This window comes from Columba livia, chromosome 1 (genome assembly GCF_036013475.1).
Source record: "Columba livia isolate bColLiv1 breed racing homer chromosome 1, bColLiv1.pat.W.v2, whole genome shotgun sequence".
Classification (NCBI taxonomy): domain Eukaryota; kingdom Metazoa; phylum Chordata; class Aves; order Columbiformes; family Columbidae; genus Columba; species Columba livia.
In genome coordinates, this window is record NC_088602.1 from 112,387,003 (window position 1) to 112,400,016 (window position 13,014).

Sequence of the window (13,014 nt, forward strand, 5' to 3'; positions counted from 1 at the left end):
CATATCCAAGAAGTTCAGGTTTCTAATAATAAAATAAATGTAGAGCTTTTCCATCCTGCCAGCTTTCAGTTCAGAAAATTACTTTTCAGGAAAATATTCCTAGGGTGTACACAGCTGGGAAAGACTCTAAACTGATGGTGATGAGGCAGAGTGAAGGTTGTTTCCACGCCTTTAATGCACACTTTTAAATATTTCACGTTTATTTTATCTTATCTCAGAACTTTCCGTAGTCCTGTCAATAGCTCTTCAGTTCTCACTATTTTTGTTTTTGCTTTCAAAGCTTTTTGTCTATGGGTTCATTACATGTGCATCATTCATTGTTTTGTTTCTAATACACTTTATCACAATTCATCTCTCAAATATGATTCTTGAAGTAGTAAACTATGCCTAAAAATTACTTCATATATTGAAAGTGGGTCTTTTGTTTCTATTTTCTAAAACAAAAATGGAGTTGAGTTGACCTCTAATACAATTCTGTGTGAAAATCAAAACCTTCCATGTATGACCTATGTTAAGAAAAAAATAAGTCGAAGCGTAGGGTCAAAAAAGGCAAGTGAAATGTTCAAAAGTTCAAATTTCAAAATGAAATCATCATAAAAGGTCATTTTCTTCCTAATGACTTGATGTTAATGAGTTTTATGAGTGCCTTTGATAAAATCTGAAAAATGTGTTTTGAAACTGTTAAGGTACTAAAGTTGCACAAGTCCCTAAAAGAGCTTTTAAGATTATTTTTTCCCCTTTAAAGTTACCCTGTAAAAGCTGAATTCTTCATTTCTCTGTTACATTGCATGTGACATGTAGCATCATCACAGTCATGAAGCAATCATGAAGATGTCAGTAGAATGATGTCAAGATGCTGGCATAGGAACTGTCTATGCAAGTTCAGCAGCCGTAAGTGAAACAAATAAAACTTGCTTTAAATGATATTTTGTTTGAAATAAGCCAAGCGTAGCAAGAGAATTCTGAGTTCATTACTTCCAGAACCCAATTAGCTTTGTTGAGCCCATTAAGAACTATAACATCCCATTAGCGAATATGACAATGGGAGCTGAAACTCCTGAATCTTTGACTTTGCTACATATTTGTTAAAAGCTATAATGAGATGGTTTTTCTGTTTTGCTGTCTGTCAAATGCAGAAAGGAAGCAGACTGTATGTGTTTCTTAAGTGCTAAGTAGTAAATCCTATTTGATTAAAAATTAATACCACAGCTGTGATAACACGGAACAGTGGTCTACACTGAAAAAAATCTTTGTTCCTTCCTGAGACAAGGAAGACTGGATGAATATACTATACAAGTCTTGTCAAATTTACCAAACCTGTTCTCAGGAATTACAGTGACAAAGATCTCTGATATTCCTTAGGTAATCTTTTACAACTGCTTCAGAGTACCTACTATCTAATCTGAACCTCATTTTCTTCAGTTTAAAACCTTTCAGTTCTGGTTCTGTGCATGATGAACTTGCTAAATTGACCTTTTTTTCCTAAGATTTCAACAGCCTTTTACAAAGAAGATACTTTTATTTTGTAGATCGATTAGAACTTTCAGACATTGCTAATATTAATTATAGCTCTCACACATGTTAATTATAGCTCTAATTAATATTAATTATAGCTCTCACACCTGTTTTGTCAATTTGTACAAGCTTAGGTAAAACAATCTTTGTTAAATCTTTGTATTTTGTTTCCTCTGTATGATTCATTAATACAGGCTTCATATTTTTTTTTTCTATTAAGCTTACTATTGTTAGAATTGGTTGGTAGGTGATGTGTCGTAAGTGACCAATCCAATGGAAAGGTGTTCATGGACAAAATTCTGAAATCCCTCTCTTGTTTTCAGTTGAATGCTTCATTTCAGACATTCAGCATTACACACATCGCAAAATACCATTGCTCTGAGAGGAGGATTTCTGAGAGGGCCTAACTCACTGATAGCATTCAGGAGCAGGAATTCGATATTGACTCAGTCAATGTGAGTGTGTTGAATTACTTTACAGTCATAAGCAGAAATTCCATCTGTTCCTCCTTTGTGGTAGGAATGATAATATTCAGAATAAAAATATTTCTGTAGTCAGAACTACACTGGTCTTAAAAAAAAAAGAAACAAGGAAAAAAAAAAGAGAGAGAAAAAAAGAATAAAGACACCCCATTTAATTCCCCATTTTAAGAACTGGAGCTTGTGGTTTTTGCTCTGCCTCTTTAGATTCCCAGTGCAGCTCGACAAAGGCCCTCTTTTAATTTTAGTGAACGTAGGAGCTGGCTTGTTTACAGCTTAACTCTTTAGGAGGCACAGGGTGGGGGTAAGCAAACAGGGCTGTAGGGACTGACTTATACAGAGGTTCCTCCAGACGTGCCACAGCTTCTTCCTCAGAGATAAAAACCCAGAGATTACAGACCAACAGTAAACTTCCTTAAGGTGAGGCTTGGGGGTCTAACGACTGTTTTTGTTTTACAAGGCCCAGGGTGTGTTTGGGAAGGGAAGCTATTCAGGCAGTTGAGGTTTGGTGATATATTGTGTTTGGTGCTCACATGGGACAAAGGAATCCTTTGATTCCTGCTCACTTCTGTCCCCCAGTCACGTTGGAGGGGCCATGCTACGCACTCATTAAAAGACCAGATGTACTTAAAGCCCTTTGCAAATGGTTTTGTTGTCATTGTTGTTACTGCTACATCTTAAAACCTAGGCCAATTGCAAGGCCCTCAACAGCAGTTTGGCCCAGCTGGGGAGGCTCAGTGGAGAGGTGGCTGGGTGGTTAGGGACTCCATGAGCTGCTGGGGAAAGGAGCAGGTGGAAGTGAAGCTCTTGGACTCCCTAAATGATGTGATTACCTAAGGCAGTGGGTTACAGAAACAAAGGGGAATAAGTAAAGGATAGCTACTGACCACCTGTGTTGTTCTTGCAGAAGGATGGCTATTGGAGGAGTATCTGCTCACTGATGCTCACTAGTGGTGCTCATGCTGCTGCAGAGGGAAGACCCAAGTGAACGAGGTGCTGCTGGAGGAGTGATCACTGGTGCCCACCTTTGGTAGGGCAGCAAGATTTGTGGGTCTCACCTATAGGATCCTTCTGGCTCCGGCTCGTTTCTCACTATGGTATAAAGAGGACTTCTCAGCCAGTCTCTTCCCCAGTTGTGCCAGTGCTTCTGGAAATGCAGGAGTGTAAGAAGGAGTGTCATAAGTAGTGACCAGGAGAAGGAAGGGGGCTGTTGCTGAAGGAAGGAAATGCTTTATTTGGTGAGGATGGGCAGGACAGTGTGGAGGCAGAGAAGAAGGGAATCAGGATGTCTAATATGTGTGACAGAGTAAGAACAGGCTAATTACGGTGGCACAAAAGTCTTTCTGGCCATGGTGGGGGGTGGGGTGAGGGCTGTCCCTGTGATGTAGTAAAGAGGAATATTTTGTTGGTTGTTCGAGTGGCAGACACAGGGGAGAGATGGAGGTCTCTGTCCCCGCTATTCCCCACTGTTGGCAAACTTCCTTCAACCTTCCTCAGTACCCACTGCTATTGTCCTGGCTCCCATCTTGTACAGATCCATTGGTATTCCCGAAAGCTGTTCAGTGACACAGATGCTTGTGAGGACTTTCCAGCAGCTCCAGGACAGTTGTTCCTCCATCTGTCAGGTTCACACATGTTCAGCTTTGCTGGACAAGTGGAAAATGAAGGAAAAAGTTCCTGTCTGAAGGAGCTGTGTGTTTCATCTTGGTCCACATACTATGGGACTTCTCTTGCAGCAGCTGGCTGTCTTCAGACAGGCCTTGGCAGGTGCAACTGGGCGGGAGTAGGGCCAGGTTGGAAGAATCCTTCAGGAGCCTTGGAAGTGGGAGTGCTCAGCATTGTCCCTGATGTAGATAGGGGTGCAGCAGCCCCTTCCCAATTTCCCTGTGATCCTCTTGACCTTGTGATCTCCAAGGGCAAGACCTCTCTAAAATATCCCAGCTACCTGGCCAGGCTCTGCTGAAAGGTGAGGAAACATGCAGTTGTCAGTCTTATGCCCTCTTCAACGCCTTCACTGAATAAGAAGTTGCTGCAATGGATGCAGCCCATTTATTATTGTATCGAATTGTTCAGTGTTGATGTCATGCAGAGAAAAATCTAGAGGGAAGGATACCTGTGTACTTTGTTTTGATCCCGTGACCTGTATCTCAACCTGCATTATATTCTGGCAGCTTTTTTTGTGCCTGGGTGAATTGGGAGGGTTTATTTTTACAAGAAAATACACAAGTGATCCGTGGGCTGAGCGCTTGAGGCAGGTGTGTTCAGTGTGTGCCAACACAGTGAGGTGCAGCAATGTTTGCACTAGCATGAAACATCATGGCTTGGGCACTACAAGCAGCAGAGCTATGCTAACTGTTCTCTGGGGTGTGGGTAGCAAATAAAACCAAGTCTGGAAGTGCATGCTAATGCATCCAGACATGGGCTGTCCAGTCCAGAGCCTGCTCAAGTGCATCTGGATAACACTGTATCATGTTGTGAAAGCACCCCCACTCTTCCACGAGTAAGAAAGGTGACTTGAAGAAGTGTTTAAATAAATAGTAGAAAAAAATTTTAAAGAAAAATCTGGGTGAGAATAGAGAAATGGAGACAAAATTGGTAAGCAAATAAGAGAGAAGATACAGAAAAGTTTTGCAAAAAAGTATTCAGAACACAGATTAACAGGGAGACTGAAATGCAGAAAAAGAGGGAAGAGACATTCTTTAGATGTGTTAGTAGGTCCTGCAGCTTAGACTAACTGAATCAGGATAGGACATAAGTGATTTCTAAAGTAACATGCATATTATGCAGTATCTTGGATTACTGGAATGGTGTTTGTAGCCCAACTGTTGCTGTCTCCTGGGGTCTCTTTGGCCGGTCAGCCCATATTTATGGTTACTTCTGCGTATGCTGTGAAGTAGATGACAGCCTTCATCCTCATGCACCATGCAGACTCAAGTGGGTTAAAAGCTATTCCTTCCCGGTAATTTTGATTTTATTCACAAAATTAAAATGAAATGAAACAAGAAATCCAGACCAGACCTCTATGCAGCTTATAAAACTCTCTTCCAAACATAACTGAACAGTCAGTTTAGATTAACACTCACTTTCCTACTACTTTTTTTTCCCAAGCAATTTGTAACATAGCAAACAAAGTGCAACATTTTAATCAGGGTTATCATGTGCTCTGGGTTTAGGTTTTTGGACAAATGCTTTCAATTAGTGCAATATCATTTAGACAGATACTGCCTATAACAATAAAAAATTCCTTACGGAAAGTGATGGTTACCGTAAACACATAGTATGCCTGCCCACCTCTGAGAAGATTTAGCAGTTAAACCAGATGACTGGAAGATTAATAATGATTCAGGAATGCTGAGAAAGAAATCAAAAATGTTAATAACCACACTTCCAAGTGCAAAATGATACACTGTGAATGTATGTTTGTCTGATCTTCTGTAATAATAATAATTTTCAGTCCAGGAATTCTTTCTTGTAAGCATATGATGTATCAGGCTTTGCTTTCAAACAGCAGAGTCCCCAGTGGAGGGACTGTGTTGCTGTCACAGTACTAATAGAGATATCCAAGACTGAGGAGTATGAGAAAAGATTGTTTGAAATAGCTGGAGAAATATACTGCTAAACATTGTCAATCATCTTCCTGTCTTTAGTTCTTTGTATAGTGGATGTTCTTTCTTTTTTAAAAAACACTTCATTATTGAGGTTAGAAATGTGTATTTAACGGTAGAGTTCTGGTAATTATTACTTGGGGTGAAGGTACAAATGAGGTACATTCAGTTCCTGTAAGCAGTGTTATACGTACTTTAAAAAGTATTCTTCATCTTACGGCTCTTAATCTATGAGTTACTTAGGGATATCTGTGAAGAGGTAGCTAAACCAAGCCTTATTATGAAAGAATACAGGAACTTTTTTTTCCCCCTTCAGAATGAAGTAGTTCACTTGGTTCAGTCTTAGATTTTTTTATTAAAGTTTTACCCTTTTATCTTGCCTAATGATAATTTTCCTCTTATTTTAATCTGGAAGATGAGAAACTGTCATTGCTTTGGAATAAGCAGGATTTACTTGATTATTTTTTTCTTGATTTTTTGCAGCCTGGAGGTTTGTGCAGAGCCTGAGGAAAAAGGCTGAGTGGGTAAGGAAAACATAGCTCAACATTTTGTTTTCCTCATGTGCAAATTAATCACAGTTACAATTAAATATTCGATGACATTTGCAAAGATGTGCAGTACAGATTAATTGAACCTAATTCATTCTCAGCAGACTTGTTCTACATGAAATGTAAATACTAAAGGAAAATGAGACTTCTGTTTCTTTCTGGTGCCCCTCAAGACTCCTTGCTAGAGCCTCCCCCAGCATACTATGGTATTTATCCTGATATGCTTATGTGAAATTGATTATTATGCTCTCTTTGTAAAACAGAACTTAAAATGCAAATGTGAATAACTTACACCAATATTAAGCAACGTTGCGATGCCAGAGCAGTGTAAAGAGGCCTCAATGTAAATGAAAATCAGACTATGTTCATGTGAATTACACATCTGCAAAATATCTATAATATAGGATGTAGCAGTTGTTTAATTTTTACCTAATTAGAGAGGCTTGAAAACATCTGGTAGTTGACGCCAATCCATTTTTTCTATTGTATCCTTTCTTGGTAAGCTGGGAATGGAATACAATATATCCCTGGAGATGCTCTTTAGTTTATGACAGGTGTGCATTTCCTAGCTGGTCACTGCATGACACTATTTGTTTCCCAAAGATACAGCTGGAAATACATTTATTTGGCAGTGAGGAATTGTAAGGGAAAGAAAAACTGGTTTAGAAGGAAACTTACATCAGAGTTGTAGATATATAATGTTTGCACAGAAATCTCAATGTGGCATTTCATAACTTTCACAGGCATTGCTTTGTCAACCAAAATATCTTAATTTTATTGAAGAGTGTTGGTGCATGATTTCCAATATTAGTATAAAAAGTAAAATGAAATGTATGTTGTCAAACTATAATCACCCACCTAGCATACTTAACTATTTTTATTTAAGCTGTGAGGGGGTTACTTCTGTTGTGCTTTCTGCTACTTGGAGTAAGGGGACCAGTGAGTCTGGCCGACTGCTGGCCAAGGGGTGGTTTGTGCTATGTGTGGAAGCCATGGTCATTGACCAGGGAAATGAGCTTTCTCCTCCCTCCTCTTCCTAGGAGATGTGGAAGCCGCTGGGACTGCATGAAAGAGACTGGGGGAAGAGCTTAACGTAACTCAGCATAGAGACTCTCATCTTCTGAATAAAGGAAGAGCCGATTTAGCAGTGTTGCTCACAGAGCGTGCTCTGCTGTAGCAATAGCATCAGTCTGGCACTTAGTCTAGACTAGTAAACTCAACAGGGCCAGACTATTGCCTGACACTGAGGCAATGTATGTGGAGCAGTTCATAGCTATGCTGTTAAACTCTTACCCTCCAAAACAGTCATGGAGACCACCTATTAGCAATGGACCCAAGTGGATCCAAATTGTGCCTGGAAAAAGTTTGAGTGTTCCCTGCAGCATAAGTGAAATCCATACAAACACAGCCAAATTATGGTGCCTGGGAACATCCCCTTGTGTCATTTACTGGTGTAGGCATAGTCCAAATGTTCCTGTTTCATTTGTTGTTCCTGACTTGGAGTGTCCCTAGAAAAACATATGAGGACAAATACAAACTTGGGTGAAAATGTATAGTTTACCTAAACTTCATCACATAAAAAAGGCAATTTCTCTAGTCTTGGACTTTTTTTCTTCTAAGACTTTTTTTTTTTCCTAACAAAAGTGCTTCCACAAATCTTTCAGAATGCAAAACGTCACGTAGCCCCATTCCATTGAAAAATATGTAGGATGTGCATGTGTTTCAATCTCATGAGTGCCTCATGAACCACATGCACTCAGGATGTGGAGCTGGGATCCTACTGCTGCATAGCCCAGGCTCCCTCCTTGCCTTAAGCCAAAGGAAACTACTATGTTTAGGATATTTCCCCTCAGATACACGAAGGAAGATGATTGATTTTCTGTATTCAATTTGGGGGGAAAAAAAAAAAAATCCATCACAGCTATGTAATTGGGAAGGGTGGGGTTTTTTTCCACATTTGGAATATGGAAGAACCTTCACTCCTGGTGGAAACAGACCCAATACAAATATTGCTGGATATAGAGAATAAGGTTACTGTGCAGCTTTTATAATTATTTTTCTCTGAACTGTTCATGTTTTCTCTCACTTCTAATTTTTTTTTTTTTTTAATTTAAGCTTCTGTCATTCCTCTAAAGTTGTTTCTTGCCCTGATTGAACCCCTCTCCCTGCCCTCAAAAAGCCAGTGTTTAATCTGATGACATTGTCAAAATGGATTTATGGATTTGTTTACTAACCAGGATCCGAATGGGATGAAACAAGTTTGCCTCTGGGAATGGATATGACTGATGCTGTTTTCCGAAAGCTGATTTTTGTTACTTTTTTAAAAATGGATTGCTAATAGAAAATGATTTGTAACTAATGGAAATTGAGGGTAAAAAGCTATGTTCTTGCGTAAGTTCTGAAAATGGCAGCCTGGCATTTCTAAAGCTTAGAGGTGAAATGTAACTGTTCTGTGAAAAACATTTCCTCTTTTATTTTTGGCATGTTTTCACTTATATCCAGGGTGGTCTTGAGGATTTGTGGGCTCAAAGAGAACAGGAAAGATTTTTCATCAAATATTCCTTTCTCTTCCTTTCTCTCCCATTCCATCTCCTTCTTCTTTCTTTATTTCTGATTTTTGTTTGTTTGTTTTGGTTTTGTTTTTTGTTTTTGTTTTTTTTTTTTTTTTAGTTTTTCTACTATCTCCTATTGTGACCAGGTCTGAAGAGTGAAGCATCATGTGCAACCCCCAGCCCCATCAAAAAATTAACTGTCGGCATGAAATCTCTCAGGTTGTTGTGTGGGAGCAGGCAGCAGTGGCTCCCTGAGGGCTCACAGCCTTGCCAGAGGGGTTTTGCTGCTGCTGTTCCCCCTTGTGCCTCCTCTGCCTGACCCAGGGGGAAGGGGTGTTTTGCATTATGTTGCTCCTTTCTTCAGGGAGCAGGGAGCCCATGGCAGGGATGAGGTTTCTTTCCCTCTACCATGTTCTTTGCAACTCCACTGATAGCTGGTTGTTTGGGTTATTTTGTTTTGTTGGTTCATTGCTTCTCAGAATTGCACTTACAGCTTCAGCTTAGTGCAACTACATTTTCAAGCTTCTGACTGAATCTTCTCCCAGCTGTGTTTCTCAATCACTGCAATTTAATACTCCCTGGTTTTTACATTGAAAATTTTAGGCCTTGTTTCTTCCAAAATGCACGTATTAGTGCTATTAAAACCCCCCATACCTTTAACTCTATTCAGTGACTTCAGAAAATGAAGCTTTTATCCGTTGTGGGAAGAAAAAAAAAAATCTTGCTGCTTCCATTTAATAGTATCACAGCCAAACCCAATGATGTGAGAGAGCACATTGGCATTGGAATAGCCCTTGCTGAGGAGAAGCACATTCCAGAGGAAATTGATTTTCATGTCACCAGCTTATGCATATTTTGAAAATTAGGTTCTGAGCCATGGAGTTCACAGCTGATTTATTTTTCTTTGTTTTTTGCTAAACTTTTTCAAATGGATATTTAGTGAACTAACAAGTTGCCTCTGACATGGGCTGAGAAGGTTCTTGCAAAAAATGATTAGTGCAGCACAGCGTGTAAGTGGAGGCCCAGACAGCCTTGTGAAATGCAAAAGAACTGTTAATGTCAGCCCATGACTAAAGTCCAGCAAAAAACTCTGGGATTTGTAAAGCCTAAAGCTGGAAGGTGATAATGTGGTCTGCTCTCTGTATTTCACAAGCTGCTACACTTCATCCCATTATCCATGTTGAACTCAGTGCTTCCTGTTTAAGTTAAACATGCCTTCCAAAAAGACATCCGGTTTTGATCTGAAATTAAGCAAGGTTTGCTTTGATAGCTTTTTTTCGATGATTGACAACATCCAAACAAACGATTACTTTCAATTTGTCTGGCATCAGCTTCCAGCCACTGAGGATTATGCTCTTCAATTAATGAGGCTGCTAGTTTGCCCCATGATGTATCCATGCTGTGGCCATGATACCTGGCAGTCTTCTCCGTGGTAAGCTCAGTCTACCTCTTGGAGTTATTTTCCATAGCTCAAACACTTTCTTTTTTAGCTTTTGTAATTCTTTCAATAGCCTTTTAGAGATGCAAAATGTGGATTGTAGCCAGCATCTTAATATGTTACTCTGTGTCTCCTGGTAGTTATGTCAAGAAAATCAGTTATTTGACATAACATATAAAAGCTGAATGCATTCAGTGAATAATCTCCATATATGAATCCAGTCAGTTTCAAGTGAAAATGCTAGCTGGTGACAGCTTGCCTCCTGTCACATCAGTGTGTATATGGCTGGTACTGGTTTTGCAGGATTCTGTAACCATTTTAGTCTATGCCAGAAATAATTTTTTCATGAAACTGCTACATGCTTTAAATTAAAAATTTCTATTCACCACATACTGTGAAATGTTCTGCTCATGTTCTCATCAGCAGTCATAAGGTGTTTGAAATTCTGCTGTTTTTTTTTCTTGGAAAAAAAGAAGATTCTTCTCATCTAAATTAGGTTTTGTTTGTATTTTCTTTGATAACCTACTTTAGGGGAGGAGTGAGAGAAGAGAAAACCTAGGAGAAGATACAGATAACTCCTTAACTGGTATGGTTGTTTCCCCTCAGACCGGAAACTGGTGATAATGAAGGTGTCATTCCCATGCTGATGACCTTCTCTTAGTTCAGATGACTTCAGCCTTATGGAATCTCCTGCACCTCTTGGCTGCCAGAGGAGATAATACTCCTCACCAAAGAACAACTTTGCTTTGCCTTGCTTTCCTTAGCTGGCACAGCTTCGTTTATCTGTACCATTTCACATAAGAAGTGCCATTCATGGAAGGTAAACTTGGCCATGGTTTTGAGAATTGCTGTTTGTCTTGCACATGGTCAGTGCTTTTCCTTGTCATTACTCACCTCCTAATTGTGCTTGGAATTCTGCAAATGTGAGGAATTCAGGCTAGACCTGGCCTGGATTTTTCAGGGCGATTGCACTTTGACCCCTTTTTGGAGATGACTGAAGGAGACTGCTGGAGTTATTAGTTTTCTTTATCCTTCACCCTCTAAATTACTCAGTGCAAGATGTCTGCTTGCACAGTGAAGTTAATGCTAGGAGAGCATGCTAGTGACTCTGTGAGTAATGTATTCATTCCACTTAAGAAAGAAAACAGACTTTTTGTGAAAGAAACATTGTAGAGATAGGAATAACTTGTGAAGTGTTGCATTTTTTCCATGAGGATGGGAGGGGAGAGATTTTATTAGTCATTAATGTCTGTCTCCCCACTCCCTCTTGGAGGTTGCTCTTTATTTTTGTCAGCATGTTGTATTCTGCACATGCCAAATTTCTGTTTCTTTGTCACTTACAGGTGAAGTTCAATCTTCTGGTGATTTGCATACTGTAGCTCTTGTGGGAATGTTTGTAAAACTAGTTTGCTTGGGTTATAGCTCTTTTCTGTGACTGAAGACATAACCAGGCGGATGCTTATGACACACATCCCATGATGTGCTCTGTGACAGTACCCGGGGAGCCATAAGGGCAGTGTGTGGCCTGTTTAGAAAAATATGTGCCTGGAAACTAACAAAAGGTGGTCAGGATATTTTTGTCCTAACATCTTGGGTCCATTACTTCCTAAGTTATGTGATGACTTAGATTGTAAGCTTACCAATGTTGAAAAAATGAAGTTACTATTTCTATCGCATTTGGGAAGAGGTTTCTAGAAATATGCTTTAAGTGGCTGAGCAGACTTCACTGTATGACATTCTTGTGTTTTCATTAATACTTAGTTTTAATCTCACTGAACTGATTTGCTGGGGGCTAATGTGTGAAGTGACCTTGACTCTGCAGAGTTAGAAGAAACTGAGGAGATGCTTGGTGCTCCCAATTGCCATGTACTTCTGAAGGAGCTTGGTGATTTGGGTTCCCTACCTTTGACCTCACGACTCTCAATGTAAGAGCTAAAGAAACCTGTTTGTTTATTAAAGTCATACATTAGTCTCACTCTGTTGTTTTCTTCTCTGAAATGTATATTGGAACTAAAATGGCTAAAATTAGTACAACCGTGCACTGTCCTCATTTGGTATAGCAGTGATCTGAATGGATTACCTGTAAGTGCTGAGTAATCCTTGCCTCAAACTGTGATAATATAGCCAGTAATATATAGCATGATAAAACTGACATGGCTTAGCCAATGTTTTTTTTTAGACTTAAATAATGATTTATGTGTTTCAAAAATAGAATTTCTCCTACTAGAAAGTCTGGGAGAAAACACCTGGAAAGTAAACTCACCTACAAGAGCATATTGTGAGACTAGAGTAGTTAAATCATTTCAAAAGACAGAGAAATAGTATAGAAAAAACAAATGTGTAAAACTCCTCTGTCTCATACATTTTGCGAACAATAGCCAGAGGAATAGCTTTGACCTTAAAATAAGGTTAACTTATAAAACCATGGGTTTATCTTCCTTGACAGTTAATATTGTTAATATTTATGAAGAGCAAGTTGCTTATCCAGAACATTTGCTTCCTTTCTAAACAAATCATAGTGTAAAAGAGCCAGTCTTTTATCACGCAAAGTGACAGGGTGTTGTCCTGAATACAATACAAACACACTATTTTTCCAGAGCTGAAAAGGAAACATGTATTTTCAGTTTGACTTTAATCTGTTTGCAGTACTGTAGCATTTAAAATCTAAGGGTGGAACCTCCAATTAGAATTTTAAATATTTAATATGGTATCAGTTAAACTCAGGTAGCAGGCAGTCACAGATGACTGTACATAGGTACATAAATAGGAGTGAAATCACTTGTCCAAATCATAAAGTAACAAGGTTTTGGCAGAACTCAGATGTTTAGAAGTATTATCTAGTCCCCTGCACCTAGACCCAGTTGCTGATTGACTGAT

At 39.2% G+C, this 13,014-nt stretch overlaps 1 long non-coding RNA gene across 2 annotated transcripts in view; it reads left to right on the top strand.

Moving 5' to 3' along the window:
- LOC110366042 (uncharacterized) overlaps window positions 1–12,171 on the top strand; it is a 38,438-nt gene extending 26,267 nt beyond the window's left edge. The window contains exons 5-7 of one of the 2 annotated variants that reach the window (XR_010474568.1): window positions 802–891; window positions 6,083–6,123; window positions 7,188–12,171. This is a non-coding gene — a long non-coding RNA (uncharacterized LOC110366042). Of the gene's footprint in view, window positions 1–801; window positions 892–1,838; window positions 6,040–6,082; window positions 6,124–7,187 lie in introns of those variants that run through there. The other variant, XR_010474569.1, reaches the window with a different exon arrangement.
- The last annotated feature ends 843 nt before the right edge of the window (window positions 12,172–13,014 follow it).